General features: G+C 36.5%; 1 protein-coding gene and 1 pseudogene across 1 annotated transcript in view; one reads left to right on the top strand and one right to left on the bottom strand.

Annotated features, from left to right (window-relative positions):
* The window catches only part of ATP5PF (ATP synthase peripheral stalk subunit F6), a 411,638-nt gene that overhangs the window by 48,834 nt on the left and 344,633 nt on the right, over nt 1-18,171 (bottom strand). The gene's annotated exons all lie outside the window — the stretch shown is intronic.
* LOC105871214 (ATP synthase F(1) complex subunit alpha, mitochondrial-like) lies at nt 488-2,351 on the top strand (annotated as a pseudogene).

Here is an 18,171-nt window from a genome sequence, read left to right as displayed (position 1 = left end):
TTGAAGCCATTCCCACTTCAAACCAGAACTACACAAGTATGCCCACTATCTCCACTTCTATTCAACATAGTGCTGGAAGTCCTAGCTATAGCAATCAGTCAAGAGAAGAGTATTAAGGGCATCCAAATGGGGGCAGATGAGATCAAACTCTCACTCTTTGCCGATGATATGATATTATATCTAGAAAACCCCATGAAGTCCAAGAGAATCCTAGATTTGATAAATGAATTCAGTAAAGTCTCAAGTTATAAAATCAATATACACAAATCAGAGGCATTCATATATGCAAATAACAGTCAAGCCAAAACTGAAATAAAAAACTCAATACCTTTTACTATAGTCCCACCCAAAGAAAATTAAATATCTAGGAATATATTTAATGAAAGATATGAAAGACTTATACAAGGAGAACTACGAAATGCTAAAAAGAGAAACTGTAGAAGATGGAAACGGAAAAATCTACCTTCTTCGTGGATTGGTAGAATCGATATCATTAAAATGTCAATATTTTTGTCCCAGTCAGTCCCAAGGCTGCGGCTGCAGAGGAGCTGCTTGCGGATAAACTGCAAAGATGCTGTCCGTGCGCGTCGCTGCGGCCGTGGCCCGCGCCCTCCCTCGGCAGGCAGGGCTGGTCTCCAGAAATGCTTTGGGTTCATCTTTCATTGCTGCAAGGAACCTCCATGCCTCTCACACTCATCTTCAGAAGACTGGCGCTGAGATGTCTTCTATTCTTGAAGAGCGTATTCTTGGGGCTGATACCTCTGTTGACCTTGAAGAGACTGGGCGTGTCTTAAGCATTGGTGATGGTATTGCCCTTGTACATGGGCTGTGGAATGTTCAAGCAGAAGAAATGGTAGAATTTTCTTCGGGCTTAAAGGGTATGTCTCTGAACTTGGAACCTGACAATGTTGGTGTTGTCGTGTTTGGCAATGATAAACTAATTAAGGAAGGAGATATTGTGAAGAGGACAGGAGCCATTGTGGATGTTCCAGTTGGTGAGGAGCTGTTGGGTCGTGTAGTAGATGCCCTTGGTAATTCCACTGATGGAAAGGGTCCAGTTGGTTCTAAGACCCGTAGGCAAGTTGGCCTGAAAGCCCCTGGAATCATTCCTCGAATCTCTGTGCGGGAACCAATGCAGACTGGCATTAAGGCTGTGGATAGCTTGGTGCCAATTGGTCGTGGTCAGCGTGAGCTGATTATTGGTGACAGACAGACTGGCAAAACTTCAATTGCTATTGACACAATCATTAACCAGAAACGATTCAATGATGGAACTGATAAAAAAAAGAAGCTGTACTGTATCTATGTTGCTATTGGTCAGAAGAGGTCCACCATTGCTCAGTTGGTGAAGAGACTTTACAGATGCAGATGCCATGAAGTACACTATTGTGGTGATGCTGCCTCACTTCAGTACCTGGCTCCTTACTCTGGCTGTTCCATGGGAGAGTATTTTAGAGATAATGGCAAACATGCTTTGATCATCTATGACGACTTATTCAAACAGGCTGTTGCTTACCGCCAGATGTCTCTGTTGCTCCGCCGACCCCCTGGTCGTGAGGCCTATCCTGGTGATGTGTTCTACCTGCACTCCCGGTTGCTGGAGAGAGCAGCCAAGATGAATGATGCTTTTGGTGGTGGCTCCTTGACTGCTTTACCAGTCATAGAAACACAGGCTGGTGATGTGTCTGCTTACATTCCAACGAATGTCATTTCCATCACAGATGGACAGATCTTCTTGGAAACAGAATTGTTCTACAAGGGTATCTGTCCTGCCATTAATGTTGGTTTGTCTGTGTCTTGTGTCGGATCTGCTGCCCAAACCAGGGCTATGAAGCAGGTGGCAGGTACCATGAAGCTGGAATTGGCTCCGTATCGTGAGGTTGCTGCTTTTGCCCAGTTCGGTTCTGACCTCGATGCTGCCACTCAAAAACTCTTGAGTCGTGGTGTGCGTTTGACTGAGTTGCTGAAGCAAGGACAATATGCTCCCATGGCTATTGAAGAACAAGTGGCTGTTATCTATGCAGGTGTAAAAGGATATCTTGATAAATTGGAGCCCAGCAAGATCACAAAGTTTGAGAACGCTTTCTTGTCTTATGTTGTCAGCCAGCATCAAAGCCTGTTGAGCACTATCAAGGCTGATGGAAAGCTCTCAGAAGAGTCAGATGCAAAGCTGAAAGAGATTGTAACAAACTTCGTGGCTGGATTTGAAGGATAAACTCCTATGGATTTACATCTGTTGCTAGTTTGGTTTGTCATTATTTCTTCTAGTAAATCAGTTCCATTTGTAAAAGTATTACTGTCAAACTCCTGATGTACAGAAATCACGTTAAAAATAAAAGTTCCATATTGTGTCGTTAAAAAAAAAAAAAATGTCAATATTACCTAAAGTGATCTACAGAATAAATGCAATCCCCATCAAAGTCCCATCATCATTCTTTACAGATCTAGAAAAAATAATTCTTCACTATGTATGGAACCAGAAAAAAACCTCGTATAGCCAAAGCAATCTTACGTACAAAGAACAAACTGGGAGGCATCAGTTGTCCAGACTTCAAGCTGTACTACAAAGCAATAATAATTAAAACGGCCTGATATTGCCACAAGAACAGAGACATTGATCTTTGGAACAGGCTGAGATTCCCGAGATGAAACTATCTGCATATGGTAATCTAATCTTTGATAAAGCAGACAAACATATACAATGGGGAAAAGAATCTCTTTTTAATAAATGGTGCTGGGAAAACTGGATAGCTACATGCAGAAGAATGAAACTGGATCCCTACCTCTCATCTCTCACAAAAATCCACTCAAGATGGATAACAGACTTAAACCTAAGGCATGAAACCTTAAGAATACTAGAAGAAGATGTTGGGAAGACCCTTTCAGACATCGGCCTAGGCAAAGAATTCTTGAAGAAGACCCCCAAAGGAATCATAGCAGCAACAAAAACAAACAAATGGGATCTGATCAAATTAAAAAGCTTCTGCATAGCCAAAGAAAATATCATTAGAGCCAATAGACAACCTATAGAATGGGAGAAAATATTTGCTCTCTACACATCCAATAAAGGTCTGATAACAAGAATCTATCTAGAACTTAAAAGAATCAACAAGAAAAAAATCAAACAACCCCATCAATAAATGGGCAACAGAAATGAACAGAATCTTTCCAAAGAATACAGAATAATGGCCAGAAAACATATAAAAAAACACTCAACATCTCTAATCATTAGAGAAATGCAAATGAAAACCACAATGAGATATCACCTAACTTCAGTGAGATTGGCCTCTACCAAAAATCCCAAAACAACAAATGATGGTGAGGATGTGGAGAGACAGGAATACTCTTAACACTGCTGGTGGGACTGCAAATTAGTGCAACCTGTGTGGAAAAGAATTTGGAGATACTTCAAAGAATCTAAAAATAGAAATACCATTCAATCCAGCAATAGCATTATTAGGCATCTACCCAAATGAGCATAAGACATTCTATAATAAACACTTCTGCACCCGAATGTTTATGGCAGCACAATTCACCATTGCAAGGACGTGGAAACAACTCAAGTGCCCATCAATTCATGAGTGGATTATTAAAATTTGGTGTATATATATATACAATGGAATATTACTCAATCCTAAGAAACGACCGTGATCTAGCACTACTTATATTTTCCTAGATTGAACTTGAGCCCATTATCTGAAGTGAAGTAACACAAGATCAGAAGAATGGGTTCCACATGTACTTGCCATCAAATTGGTACTGACTGATAAACACTATGGTGCCCACATGGTGGTGGTGTTCTCCAGGGATTAGAGGATTGGGCGGGTAGACTCACAACTGAGAGATTCAGTGAGCATTGTGGAGGGGAGGGGCATACCTCTAACCCTTGCTAGGGAGAGGCAAAGATACAAAATGTAACCAAAATGTCTGTACTCTCATATTTTCCTGAAATAAAAAAAAAAATTAAAAAATAAAAGAGAAGATATACAAATGGCCAAAAAGCATATGAAAAGCTGTTTGGCATTATTGGTCATGAGGAAACACAAAATCACAATACAACTAAAAACCCACTACAACTGCTAAAAGTTAAAAGACAATACCAAGTCTTGACAAGGACATGGACCAAATGGAAATCACACGCGTTGCTGGTGAAATGTAAAATGTTACTGTACTTTGGAAAAATTAAACACTTTTGTCACAATACAGCAATTCCGATCCTAGGCATTTACCTAAGAGAAATAAAACATGTCCACTGAAAGACTTGTACACTAATGTTTATGAGAGCTCTATTCATAATGGCCCAAACTGTTAACAACCCAAATGTCCATCAACAGATGACTAAATAAACAAATCACGAATACCCATGCAATAGAAATATTACTCAACAATTAAGAAGAGTGAGCAATTGCCACATCAACAACTCCAGAAGAAGCATATCTAGTCTGTAAGGACAGAAAGCAGACCAGTGGCTGCCTAGGGTTGGGGGAAGAGGGTGATTTTCTAGATTGTACATAAGGAAATTTGGGGGGAGAATGAGCATATCTCACATTGTGCTTTGTTGATGGTTACATGGATGGACAAATTTGCCAAATGCCGTATATTTATAAATATACACTTTAAATGGGTACATAAGAGTATGTAAATTATACTTTAATAAAGTTAAAGATTGAATTACTAGAAAAATGAAATGAAAAAGATAAAATACATAACTGTTATTTAAAAATTACTATGTTCCACAGGCATAAGATTACTTGATCAAATTGCTATAATTGTTTCAATACTTATCTCCCTGTGTACTGATAATAAACAGTTCATGGACTGACCATGAACTGCTTTAGAATATTTTGACATTAAATGATGAGCATTAGTTTTAAGTGAATTATTATGGCAATCTCAACAGTATTTGGAAATTTCTCTGTAATCTAAGAAAAGCATGTCTGCTAACAAGGTAGTTGATTTTGGAATCTTTATTATTTGGTACAAATAACACCCAATTAACACCTATGCTATTTTTATAGCTAACATCACAGTAAGTAGATATGAATGGAATAGAATACTGAAGGATAAGTTATTTATCATGTCTACAAGCAACTCTTTAATTCACTTGCTTAGAAATCTATTTATGCAAAAGGTATGCTCTAATACTCTCCATACTAAAAGGGAAAGTAAACCTTGCTAGCTCTAATGTTGGCTTTCCTTAATGTATGAGATAGTATGATACACATTAGTACATTGATAAATTTAACATTGAGTAGTCAAACCAGAATTTTCACTTGACTTAATTGTTAAAGGAAAAATGTTGTACATTAAGAACCCCATGATAGGATTCTTGTCTCCAGCTCTTAGATTATAAAACTAGAGGATATTTTATTTTAAATAAAATTAAGTGCTAAAATCTGCCATGTTGACCTGAAATGTATTAACCAATTGGTTAATCAAATAAAGAATACCTAATATGAGCCTTCTATTGTAGAAGATATGTAAAGCAGTATGTCAAGGAAAGAGCCAGAAGAAACAGATTATAGTCACAGCTTTGCCACTAGCTAGATGTGAAATAGCAAGATTCAATTTCCATTTTCTCTTTTCTAAGCTAGAATTGTAGACACATTTGCCTACAGTGCAGAGCAATTGAGAGGATTAAATGAGCTCGTGTGTGTGTGAAAGCATCCTACAGCCACTATGTATCACTAAATAAGCACAAGAGGCTTGGAAAAGAAGAACTACCCTCCAAAGAATTCAGTTTACCGTAGTTAAAATTGATGCTCACCTCTTTTAATGACAAAAGGATAAAATATTGCAAAATCTCTGTTGAATAACCGAATGAGTGACTAAATGAATAATGGCTAGTTCTGATCCCTTACAATGTGGCAAGCACATTTTATTTGCTGTCTCATTTATTTCTCTCAACTCTTTGAAATAGATAAGAGTAATATCCATTTTACAAATGGAGAAATTGAGTCATAGAGAGATTAGACAACTTGATCAAGGTCACTTGTATAAAGTCAAGCTAGACTTGAAGCCAGGACTGGTGCTTTTCATCAATAGAGTACGTCTATTTCAATAGGAGATTGCTGTAACACCTACAGTCATCAAAAAGGGAAATGTGTTGAATACGTCTAACAAATAAAAATTGCAAACAGTGAGTACGTTCTCATTTCTCCTGGCTTTTGTTTGTCTTATCCAAAGTGACAAGTTTACACTAAATTTTACTTTAAGGCCCATCTACCTCTAATAAGTCAACAAAGTCTTATAAAGTATTATCACACAACCAATCGTTAGTGAAATAATGGCTCTAGGCAATTGTCACCTATAGCTGCTAAAACCATTGAGAAGTTGTTGAGACACTTTGTAAAGGATGGATTAGTCTGACAGAGCCTAAATGCATATCGCAAAAAGGGAAACAACCAGATAACATGTGCCCCCTTATACGATGCATTGGGACTATTCTTGCCAAAAAATAAACTAAACCTGAATCTGATAAATCTCCCAGATATAAGTACCAGTGTATAGGAAATATAGGCTACAGAAAAGCTATCCTTTACATGGATATAATCAACAAAAATACAAATGAAGATAACACAAGTACAAAAAAATTATGAGAAAAATATCAATTACAAGAAAAAAAGAGAGAAAGGGGAATGTATAGATTAGAAGAAATTTAGGAGTTATTTTTAATCATCCAAATGCAATGTGTGGTCTTGTTTGGATCCTGATTACAATAAATAAATAAACTATAAAAGAAATTGAGGAAATCCAGGAAATTTGAACATGGGATATATTGAAATATTAAGGAATTGCTGTTTGTCTTTTTAGGTGTGATAATAGCATTATGGTTATAGGGAGGGTAGAAAGGAAAGAAGGAAGACAGGAAGGAAGAAAGGGAGGGTGGGAGGAAGAAAGGGACTTTTATCTTTTAGAAATGTATACTGAAGTAGAAATGAAATAATATGATGTCTAGTATTTGCTTCAGTGGGTAGACTATACATTAAAAAGAAAAGTAAAGGAAATGTGTTAAAAACATTTAAAAATGAATGATGGATACATGGGGGTTTATTACACTATTTTCTCTAATGAGTATGTGTGAAATTTTCTATAAAATTGAGATTTTTAAAAAGAACATGGTCATAAAGATGCTTAATCAAAACAAATATCTCAGATATAGCAATGACATCTACAAAATTATATCAGGTTGTAAAAACTATGTCGCTAGGTGAAGAGTATTAATTTCTCTATGTCAAATGGGAGGCACTCCCTTTATGTAATGGATGTGATTCTGAAAAGTTGTACATAAATAAAATATTAGAAATGTTAGCAGTATTTTATGTGCTGTTTGCTTGAAAAAAGAGCAGTCATAACTCTTAAACACCAAAGAACAGGTTTATACTTAAACATTAAATTACAGAAGAGAGGTGGTGTTCCTGAAAGATATTTAGAAAGTAAAAATTCTGCAACTGTAATGAATATTTGTAGGAACCCAGAACTTGCAACTATTTCACAAGAAACAATAGACACAAATTACCAGGAGGTAACACATGTTACTAACATGGAAATTAGATCCCATCAAACCAACTCCTAAAACTATTTCATGGCTTTTACTGCCCTCAGAAAATTGTCCCAATCTCCTTAGCATGGTGTGACAGGATAGAGCTGGCTTCTATCTTTATCCAGTTTTCAATTTCTATAATGCCTTCCTTCTGGAAGCATTGCTAATCAAACATCATTAGCCCAGGGTTCAGGTTTGCGCATTATAACTTTGGTCACTTTGCTCTCTGCTCCATTGGATTGGAAGCCATCAATTCAGGGCCTGATTTTCTCTTGTTTACTACTACATTTTAAAACCTTAGCTGGTACAATGGATACAGCACTGCATTGTGGGCATTGGTCCCAAAATACATGGTGATGGCATCTTATATTACTTAATTTATAGACAAAAGAAATTTTTGTACTAGAGAACTGCTGTTTTTTATGGTAATTTGGGAAATATTTCTATCGGAACTTGGATCTGCTGAAACACATTATGGGCAGCATCAATATAGCATAGGGAAATGGATAAAAATAAATCAGTCAAAGGTATCAGAAATCTTATTAATCACATGTATTTATCCACTTGATGGGGAAATCATGTCCACTTATCAGTCTACAAAATACATTTATATTAAGATATTTTACCTTTCTGACAATTTTTTTGGTAGAAGCATGCTTTGGTAGTATAGAAAATACTCTGTGCAGTGATTCATATTTGGTAACAAGCATCACAAAAGGAAAAATAGCCTTTTACTACCTCAATGCTTAATCCTTTGCCATAATATATTTGATTTTTATATGACTTTTAAAATCAAACCAAGAAGTGACTTTGCAGAAACTATTTGTGTCCAAGTATTTTCTTCTAAATAGGACTTTGTATTCCTTAATTGGCTAAGTTGTTGCCTTGATTGACCCCAAATCTCATTATGAAAGGTATAAATTAAGTCTATAAGATGCCATTGCCATGCATTTTGAGGACTAATGCCCCAAATATATATGTTGACTGATATCCGCAGTGTTGGCTTGAAAAAGTAAAGGGGATCAAACTATCTGTGGTCTTTTATATTTTAAGTCAAGATTTTTGGTGCAGAGTTCTAGAAATGGCAGGATTGCCCTCCAGCTAAAATATTTCTCAGGGACTCAAAATTCATGCTAACATTCCTTGTTTTGTAAGTTGAAAAAAAGCAGCTGCCAAGCAGAATTCTTATGACAAGTTCTTGTCAAACTCCATAATGAAGCAAATCAATGAAATATTTGAGAGCAGTAAACTTGAGAAACATTTAGCAAACAGGAAGTCAGAAAGCTTTCAGAGGTAAAAATCACTTGCCTGGGTGCATTTAGGGCTGAAATATTCCATAATATGAAATATTCTATAATACATATGTGAAAAACTTTTATGCCACTGGAAAAAAATTCTTTCATATTTATTTAGAGTTCTAAAGTTTTTCTCACTTTTTTTTTTGTGCAAAAAGCTAGCTCGCTTCATCTCTATTGAGAAATAAATGCCACATCTTTGAAAAGATAAATCAAAATAAGATTGTGCTCTATATCTTCACTTCATCTATGAGGATGCCATAATTTCCCGTGGCTGTTTGGTTTTCAAGTCATCGGCTGTATCTTTGAAAAAGAATGATCTTTCGGTTGAGGAATAGCTGAACTTGTATCACCCTGTAGGACCTACTGGGAGTAAATTAGACTGTGGAAACTGGATAAACTCTTTCTGAAGGTCAATCTTAGTTTACTAACTAGTATCCTAGAAATCTGAAGGAGATCCTGTTGAGAAATAACATTTCCTCAAATAAACATTTCTATATTTTCTCCATTCCTCAAAAGTTGACAGCTAGAAGGTCAGTTTAGTGTCTCTAAACTGGGGAGGAGCATGAATAAGGACTATGTTTTTTCATTCTGTTCCTTCTGATTGCAATATTTTCCCACTTTATCCTTCCTTCTCCATCTACTTCTCCACTTGCCAAACATCTCATCATCCTTTATTGTCTGGCATTGACCAGACCCTCCCTGAACACACTTGAAGCTACGCTCACTTGATTGTTCAACCTCACTGGCCCTTACTTTTGAGTTCAGTTTTAGGCTCCATTTATTCCTCCAACCTCACATTCAGTGACTGTAACTTTACAAACCATCTGTGTGGCTCACAAATCTTATTACCCAGCTTTGACCCCCCCCCCCCCCCAGAATTCACGAATATCTCCAACTGCTTATCGGGATGTATAATATAGGATGTTTCAATAGAAATATGGCAAAAAAATAGGACTTTTTATTTTACAACCCATCTGTTTTCCCTTCTTGGTAAAACATCACCTCCATCCCACTCAATTGCTCAAAAGAAAGGACTGAAATTTTTCCTTTATTCCTCTATTTTCTTCACCCTTACATTCTATCAGTAAATATTCTATTGCACACACCTATCACAAACTCACCCCCTCGTTTCCATCTCCTACTAACCTCCTTGTCCAAGCCAAAGTGCTCAGCTGGATTTCTGGAAAAGCCTCTTTAAATATAGTGAATTATGTTGATTGACTTTTGGATGTCAAACCAATCTTGTCTTCCCAGAGTGAACCCTTCTTGGTTCTGATGTGTTATTGCTTTAGTATGTTGCTACATTTGGTTTACTAGTATTTTGTTGGTGATTTTCTTGTCTATGTACACAAGGAATATTGGTCTATAATTTTCTTTTCTTTCTCATCAGCTTTTAGTACTGGGCTTATGCTGACCCCATAACTATGGTGGAAGGTGTTTCCTTCTCTAATTTCTGAAAATTTATGGATGATTATTGGTATTATTTTTGCTTTAAAGATTTGATAGAATTTGCCAGTGAAGCCATCTAGCCCTGGAATTTTCTTTGTGAGAAGACTTCTTTTTTTGTTTAAAAAATTATTTTTAATTTTTTAATTTAATATAAAAATTTAATTTAATATAAAAATAAAATTATTTTTAATTTAATTAAAAATTATTTTTCTTTTTTTTTTCAGACAGGGTCTCATTCTGTCACCTGGGCTAGGGTGCTGTGGCGTCAGCCTAGCTCACAGCAACCTCAAACTCCTGGGCTCCTGCCTCAGCCTCCCAAGTAGCTGGGACTATAGGCACAGACATCATGCTCAGCTAATTTTTTTTTTTCTATTTTTAGTAGAGACAGGGTCTCTTGCTCAGGCTGGTCTTGAGCTCCTGACTGCAAGCAATCCTTCAGCCTCAGCCTCCCAGAGTGCTAGGATTACAGATGGGAGCCAGCATGCCCAGGCACAAATTATACTTCTTAAGTGGACAGAGGAAAACTAAGATTTTCGATTTCATCTTGAGTCAGTTTGGATAAGTTGATTCCTTTACCACTTCATCCAATTTGTTGGCATAAAGTTGCTATTATCCTTTTTCTATAGAATCTATTGTGTACCTTGCTTTCATTCTTGATATTAAAATTTGAGTTTGTCTCTTTTTCTTGATTGATCTTTATAGAGCTGTAGCATTTTTATTAATCTTTTAAAGAATCAATTTTTGGCTTGTTAATTTTCTCTATTATGCGTTTCCTTTTTTACTGATTATGCTTTTATCTTTATTGCTTTCCTTCTTAATATAATCATATCTTTCTGGCTTCTTAAGGTGGAAAATTATGTCATTGATTTTACACATTTATTTTTATTTATTTATTCTTTTTAGAAACAGGGTCTTGCTCTGTCACCCAGCTTGGAGTGCAGTGGCACAATCATAGATCACTGAGACCTCAAACTCCTGGGTTCAAGTAATCCTCCTGTCTCAGCCTCTAGAGCAGCTGGGACTACAGGCTCACGCCACTATGCCCAGCTAATTAAAAAAAATATTTTTCGTAGAGACAAGGGTCTCGTTGTGTTGCCCAGTCTGGTCTCAAACTCCTGGCCTCAAACTATCTTCCTTATAAGAAATTATATAATTATGCTACCTATAAAAATTTATCCTATCAAAAATGATGTGACATATTAAATGACAGAACATATAGACAATATTTTAAGGGGAAAACAGGTTATAATATAGTATTAAAATATTTCAATTGGAGGTATATATGCATCTATATCTACTATATGTAAATCACATGTAGTTATATATATGTGGAGTTTAAACTACAGCTAACTTTTAAGAGAAATGTTTAATGCTGGTCTTTTTATTCTCATCGAAAACTTCCTGTCTTTAGGGGTATGTGAAGGAAAGCTTAGAACTAAATTTAAAGATAGGGTTGAGGAGACTTGAGTCATTCCACACCATACAATAAGATTGTGTTGTCTTCTTTGTTGTTATTGTTTACCCATAAAATGAGGGAGAAGAAGAGAGCGAGGCAAAGTGTCTGTGAGGCCTGAGTTGGAGAATCTTTTAGCAAGAGTAACATCCAGTGTGGAATGTTAAGATGTTGGCATTGCTATCGTATATGTCTTAGTCTGTTCAGGCTGTTATCATGAAATATCATAAACTGGTGGTCTATAAACAACAGAAATTTATTTCTCACAGTTCTGGAAATGGAAGCCCAAAGTGAAGGCACCAGCAAATGCAGTGTCTGGTGAGGGCCACTTGCTGGTTCATAGACAGCACCTTCTCACCTGTCTTAAAAGGGGCAAGGCGGCTCTCTGGGACTCCTTTTATAAGGTCACTAATCTCATTGATGACGGCTCTGCCCTCATGACATAATCACCTCCCGAATGCCCCGCCTCCTAACCCCATTCCCTTGGTGACTAGGTTTCAGCATATGAATTTTGGGGGAACAAAACCACTCTGATTATAGCACATTATATCCCTCTGTGTCCCCCACCCACAACTGCACAATCTCTGCCTCACATACAAATGCACTGAATAGGTGGGTTTGGAGGCAATTAACCAAAAATCTACCCAGCTTTAAATTTAGGAAATTTAACTAAATCTTAAGAAATGTAACGCCTCCCCATAGAAACATCCAAGTTGTATTTGTGTGTGTATATATTTGAGTATATCTGTATATGACTTTTAAAGACTTGGAGGAAAATTCACTAGCATACATACATTTGCTATCTCTAGGTGGTTGAAATATGATTTTTTTTTTTAGAATTTGTTTATTCCACACTTTCTACAATAACAATATATCACTGTAGTCACATGGTTAAGATGGCATAACAGGGACTAGATTTACCCTCCTTCTTTAAACAACCGTGAAGCCAGAAAACACAGATATTGGATACCAGGCAGAGTGGGACGGGGATTCTAAGAGGGGAAAAATAAGTGAGGTAAGCCTCATTTATTTATCAGGTTAAAATGAGATCCCAGGATGCAGCATGGGGAAAGGGGAGAGACCACTGGGAGGCCAAGATAGCTAGAGTCTGCAGAGCAGAGAGGAGAAAACTTCAGAGAGACTAGATGTGGGAGATCTGCAAAGGATTCCCCTGAGCTCTTCCACTGAAAACTGATCAATACATATATGGGATGACACTACCCAAGGTTGGGGAAAGAACCACCTAACAGGAGACAGGGAACAATCCTTGGAGCACACACAGGACCAGGAATAGTTGTGCTTCCGCTAGCCAGAGAGGAAAACCTTGTAATTCCTGAGGCATCAATTATTCAGAGTGCTAGAGTCTAAAGGCTGCCCTGATCCACCTAACAAAGCTTAAAAATCAAGCCTAGTCCCAGAACAAACCTTAAGATGATTTATAGAAATAAAAAATAATACAGTATTGCTTATTTTCATTATTAATAATCTTACTCATTACACATTGTATGCATGTATCAAAATATCACATGTACCCCCAAAATATATACAATTATTGTGCATCAACTTAAAAAAATCTTACCCAATCTTCCAATTCCAACCCAAAAGCTAACCGATTTCCTTTTCTCTGAATTCTTATAGTATTCCTTTATTCCAATTAACAGTCTGTATTTCAGGGGTTTTATCTGATTGTATTGCAAATGGATTTTTATCTAGTTGTGTTATAAATTCCCAGAAGACAGGGAGCACCCAAGATTTATGCACATTTGTTTAAATATCTTAACCATCTTGTATTTTTGCGCCTTACGTAAATCTGATTTCAAAATACATATTTGTCTAATAAATGAATGACTATTCCAATAGAGTTTAATCCAAAAATATTAAGTATTAACTAGCTAGTAATTTGTATGAATTTATTTAGAAATCTACTTTTTACAAATGTGAAAGCCAACTTAAGAATCACCCTCATGTCACTATTGCCAGTACGTTTTCCAAAGTATGAGCCAAAATACATGAACTAGTCGGTTTTGTTGGCCATTAGTGTACACTTCTAAAATTATGTTTATTATTTATATTGGAATTTGCAAAGTCCTTTTTCAAATCCAGCTGGGATTATTTTTATGGGATTTATACAGCAATTATTCGAGTGGTAACGTAGAGAAAATATGAATTTGGGAGTTTCTGTGATACTTGGAGATTCCAGTTCCAACTCTTTCCAGTTGATGTCACTATGGCAAAGGTATCTCAAGCATGAGGCATAAAGCAGTAGGAGGAAGAGAACACAAATTTAATAACGTGGCTGAATCAAGAGGAAATGTATTTGGTGGGGGGCGGGGGGATGCGGCTGAAACGGGAGTGGGAACAAGGCAGAACATTAGGATTCAGTTCTTAGAATTCTAAGGTAATTGCGAACGCATTTACCTGATCTTATAAGAGTCAGCCAAACAAACACAAACAAAGCCATAATGATTTGGGAAGCTGCTGAGACCGCTGCTCTTGCCAATGACAGAGTAGGTAAATCTTCCCACGCCCTCTGAAAATGAAGCGATGCATTGAGGCAGCAGGATTACAGCCTTTCATCTTCCTCCTCTGCTCTAAAGAAAGTAGTAAATGGACCCCTTCAGGCTAAATTTCTGGTAATGGGCTGGCTGTCAAACCATCGTTCTCCCTGCAGGAAGTCGGGACAGATAACAGAGGAAGTCCAAAGCAAGGACAATGCTGTTTATTAAAAGGAATGGTAATGATTCAGAATGTCTGAAAATTAACAGACGTTAAGATTAAAAATGTCTACCTGAGCACTTTATTGCTCCAAAGTAAATAGTGTGTCCTTGAGTTTTAGCAGTGGTTTAAGGACTCCTATATCTTTCAGTGTTCGTTTAAGAGGCAAGGTAAAGGAACTTATGTAACTGAACACTGTTCATCAACAAGAACTTACTGGATATTTTTCTGAAATGGGAAAACAGATCTGTTTTCAGATATTATTCAGCTGTGCAAGGAGGCAACAGATGTGTTCATTAACACTCCCCATAGAGCATATTGTGATATTCACAAGTGGAAAATGCTTGAGCTGAGGTTATACAAATGTTTTCTGTTATGAAACCTGCCTCCATGGGATGATGGTTTTCAAGGAGGATCTCATTTGAAACCATTTTTTGTCTTGTCACTCTTTATGTGAAAGGTGATTTTTCTAATTAAGATAACTATTTGCATTTTAACCTTGTTTTAAACAATGGTTATTCTTTTTTTTTTTTTTCCTGTCTAAAAGTAGGCAACTCTACATGTTTAAAATTCAATTTTCCACGTCAAGATATTGGATACCCCAGTGAAGAAAAGGGTCTTGCAAAGTTGAAGGCAAGTTCAAGGCAAAACTGTGAGATATCCTCAGTATTAAAGCTGGTATAAAACACGTCACCTCAGAATCTTTGTTTCTGTTTTATACCTATGAACTAATAATAATCAGAATGTGACAACATTTATTTGGAATTCTGCCTGAGAAAAGCAGGAGTGTTCAGCCCTTCATCACCATCAAAAGGCTTTGGGTGCCAAAGAACTATGTTGTGGAGGCTCAGAGAGCCCAGAGAGAAGTCTGAGGCAGGATTTTTACCCCATTTTTAAATGTATATTTAATGTATATTTTGTATATAAATATAAATGTATATTTTGTGTATATTTATGGGGTACAAGTACAATTTTACTGAGTTGACATATTGCATTGGTTGTAAAGTCAGAGCATTCAGTGCACTCATCACTGGAGCAGCACGCACTGTACCCACCAAGCAACCTGCCATCATGCACCCCACTCCCACCCTTCCATGCCTCCTAGTCCCTGTTGCCATCATTCCACACTCTGCTTTCATGTGTACATATTATTTAGCTCCCACTTATAAGGGAGAACATGTAGTGTCTGTCTTTCTGTGTCTGAGTTGTTTCACTTAGGTAATGGCCTCCAGTTCCATCCATGTTACTGCAAAAGACATGATTTCATTGTTTTTTACAGCTAAATAGTATTCCATTGTGGATATATGCTACCTTTTATTCAGCCAGTCCTCCACTGATGGACACTTAGGTTGATTCCATGTCTTTGTGATTGTGAATAGTGCTACGATAAACATATTCGTGCAGGTGTCTTTCAGATATATTGATTGCTTTTCCTTTGGGTAGATACCCAGAGGTAGGATTGCTGGATCATATGGTAGTACTATTTTTAGTCCTTTGAGAAATCTCCATACTGTTTTCCATAGAGGTTGCACTAATTTACATTCCTACCAAGAATGTATAAGAGTTCCCTTTTCTCTACATCCTCACCAACATCTGTTATTGTTTGTCCTTTTAATAATAGCTGTTCTGATCGGTGTAAGATGATATCTCATTGTGGTTTTAATTTTTTCTCTGATAATTAGTGACACTGAAATTTTTTTTGTATGCTTGTCAGCCATTTGTTTGTCTTCTTTTGAAATATGTCTATTCATGTCTGTAGCCTACTTTTCAATAGGGTTCATTGTTTTTTGTTGCTGTTGAGTTCTATGAGTTCCTTGTAAATTCTGGATATTAATTCCCTATTGGATGTATAGTTTGAGAATATCTTCTCCCATTCTGTAGGTTGGCTATTCACTTTGTTGATTATTTATTTTGCTGTGTAGAGCTTTGTAGTTTAATTAAGTTCCATTGTTTGTTTTTGTTTTTGTTGCCTGTGCTTTTGAGGACTTAGTTATGAATTTTTTGCCTAGAGTAATGTACAGAAAAATTTTCCCTAGGTTTTCTTCTAGAATTTTTGTATGTTCAGGTCTTACATTCTAGTCTTCAATCCATCTTTAGTTGATTTTTGTATATGGTGAAAGATAGGGGTTCAGTTTCATTCTTCAGCATATGTCAATCCAATTTTCCCAGAAACATTTGTTGAAAGGGTGTCCTTTCCCCAGTATATGTTCTTGTTGACTTTAAGATCAGTTGGCTATAAATACATGGTTTTACTTCCAGGTTCTCTATTCTGTTCCATTGATCTAAGTGTCTATTTTTACACCAATCACATGCTGTTTTGCTTACTATAGCCTTGTAGTATAATTTGAAGTCAGACAATATGATGCCTCTAGTTTTGTGCTCAACATTACTTTGGTATTTGGGCTCTTTTTTGGTTCCATTTAAACTTTAGAGTTTTTTTTTTTCCTAGTTCTATGAAAAATGACATTGGAATTTTGGTAGGGATTGCATTTTACCTGTAAATTACTTTAGGCAGTATGGTCACTTTAACAATATTAATTCTTCCAATCTATGAGTGTGGGATGTTTTTCTATTTGTTTGTGTCATCTATAATTTCTTTTATCAGTGTTTTATAGTTTTCCTTATAAAGATCTTTCACTTTCTTAGTTAAATATATTCCTGGGGTGTTTTGTTTTGTTTTGGTAGCTATTGTAAATGGGATTTTCCTCTTGATTTTGTTCTCAGCTTGGTCATTATTGTTATATAGAAATGCTACTGATTTCTGTACATTGATTTTTGAATTCTGAAACTTTACTGAATTCATCTGTCAAATCTAAGAGTTTTTTGGTAGAGTCCTTAGGGTTTTCTAGATATAAGTTGATATCATCAGTGAACACCTTGACTTCCTCTTTTCCAATTTGGATGCCTTTTATTTTTTTCTCTTGCCTGATTGCTGGGGTGAGGACTTTCACTATAATGGTTAAGTTAATAACAGTGGTGAAAATGGTGAAAATGGTGAATGTGGTGAAAATTTCATGTCCCATTCTTAGGGGGAATGCTGCCAAGTTTCCTCATTCTGCATGATATTGGCTGTGGGATTCCTTGACTTGGGTAGGAAGACACACACAGTTGGCTCTTAGAAAGTATCTGCAAGGTAACTTCTTCTCACAGAAGAGAAACAGGGAAAAATCCCCTGGATCAGTAGGATGATAATGATGAAAAAGGTGAAATAGGGAAAGGAAAAAAAAGAGCAAATGTTGAGACCTGTTGGCAGAATAAACACTATATAGGAAAATCACCCTTGTGAAGCAAATTCCGTCAAATTGAATATTATTTTTCAAATTTGATTTTAGTATTGAGAGTAAGACAGTTCTCGGTTATCTTCTGGGAGTGTGTTGAAGCACTTTCTTAGCCTAGAATTTCCCCAATGATCTTTCTGGGTATTTTTTTCTGTACCCTAAAGTTTCAATAAATTTTGATGAAATGTGCTAGAAGATACAAAAGAAACACATGTGACCCCTGATTATCTATTTGCAAGATAGAACTGACCCATAATAAATTGAGATGAGATTCCCAAGATTTGGGGATTTCCTGGGAGGGTAAAATTACAAAAACAAGACAAAAAACAACAACATTTTAGTTTTCTTAGGCTTCCATAACAAAGTACCACAGACTGGGTGGCTTAAACAACAGGAGCATATTTTCTCACAATTTTGGGGGTTACTCGCCCCAGA

Source organism: Microcebus murinus, chromosome 1, assembly GCF_040939455.1.
Source record: "Microcebus murinus isolate Inina chromosome 1, M.murinus_Inina_mat1.0, whole genome shotgun sequence".
NCBI classification, from domain to species: Eukaryota; Metazoa; Chordata; class Mammalia; order Primates; family Cheirogaleidae; genus Microcebus; species Microcebus murinus.
This window is presented reverse-complemented; position numbering and strand designations above follow the sequence as displayed.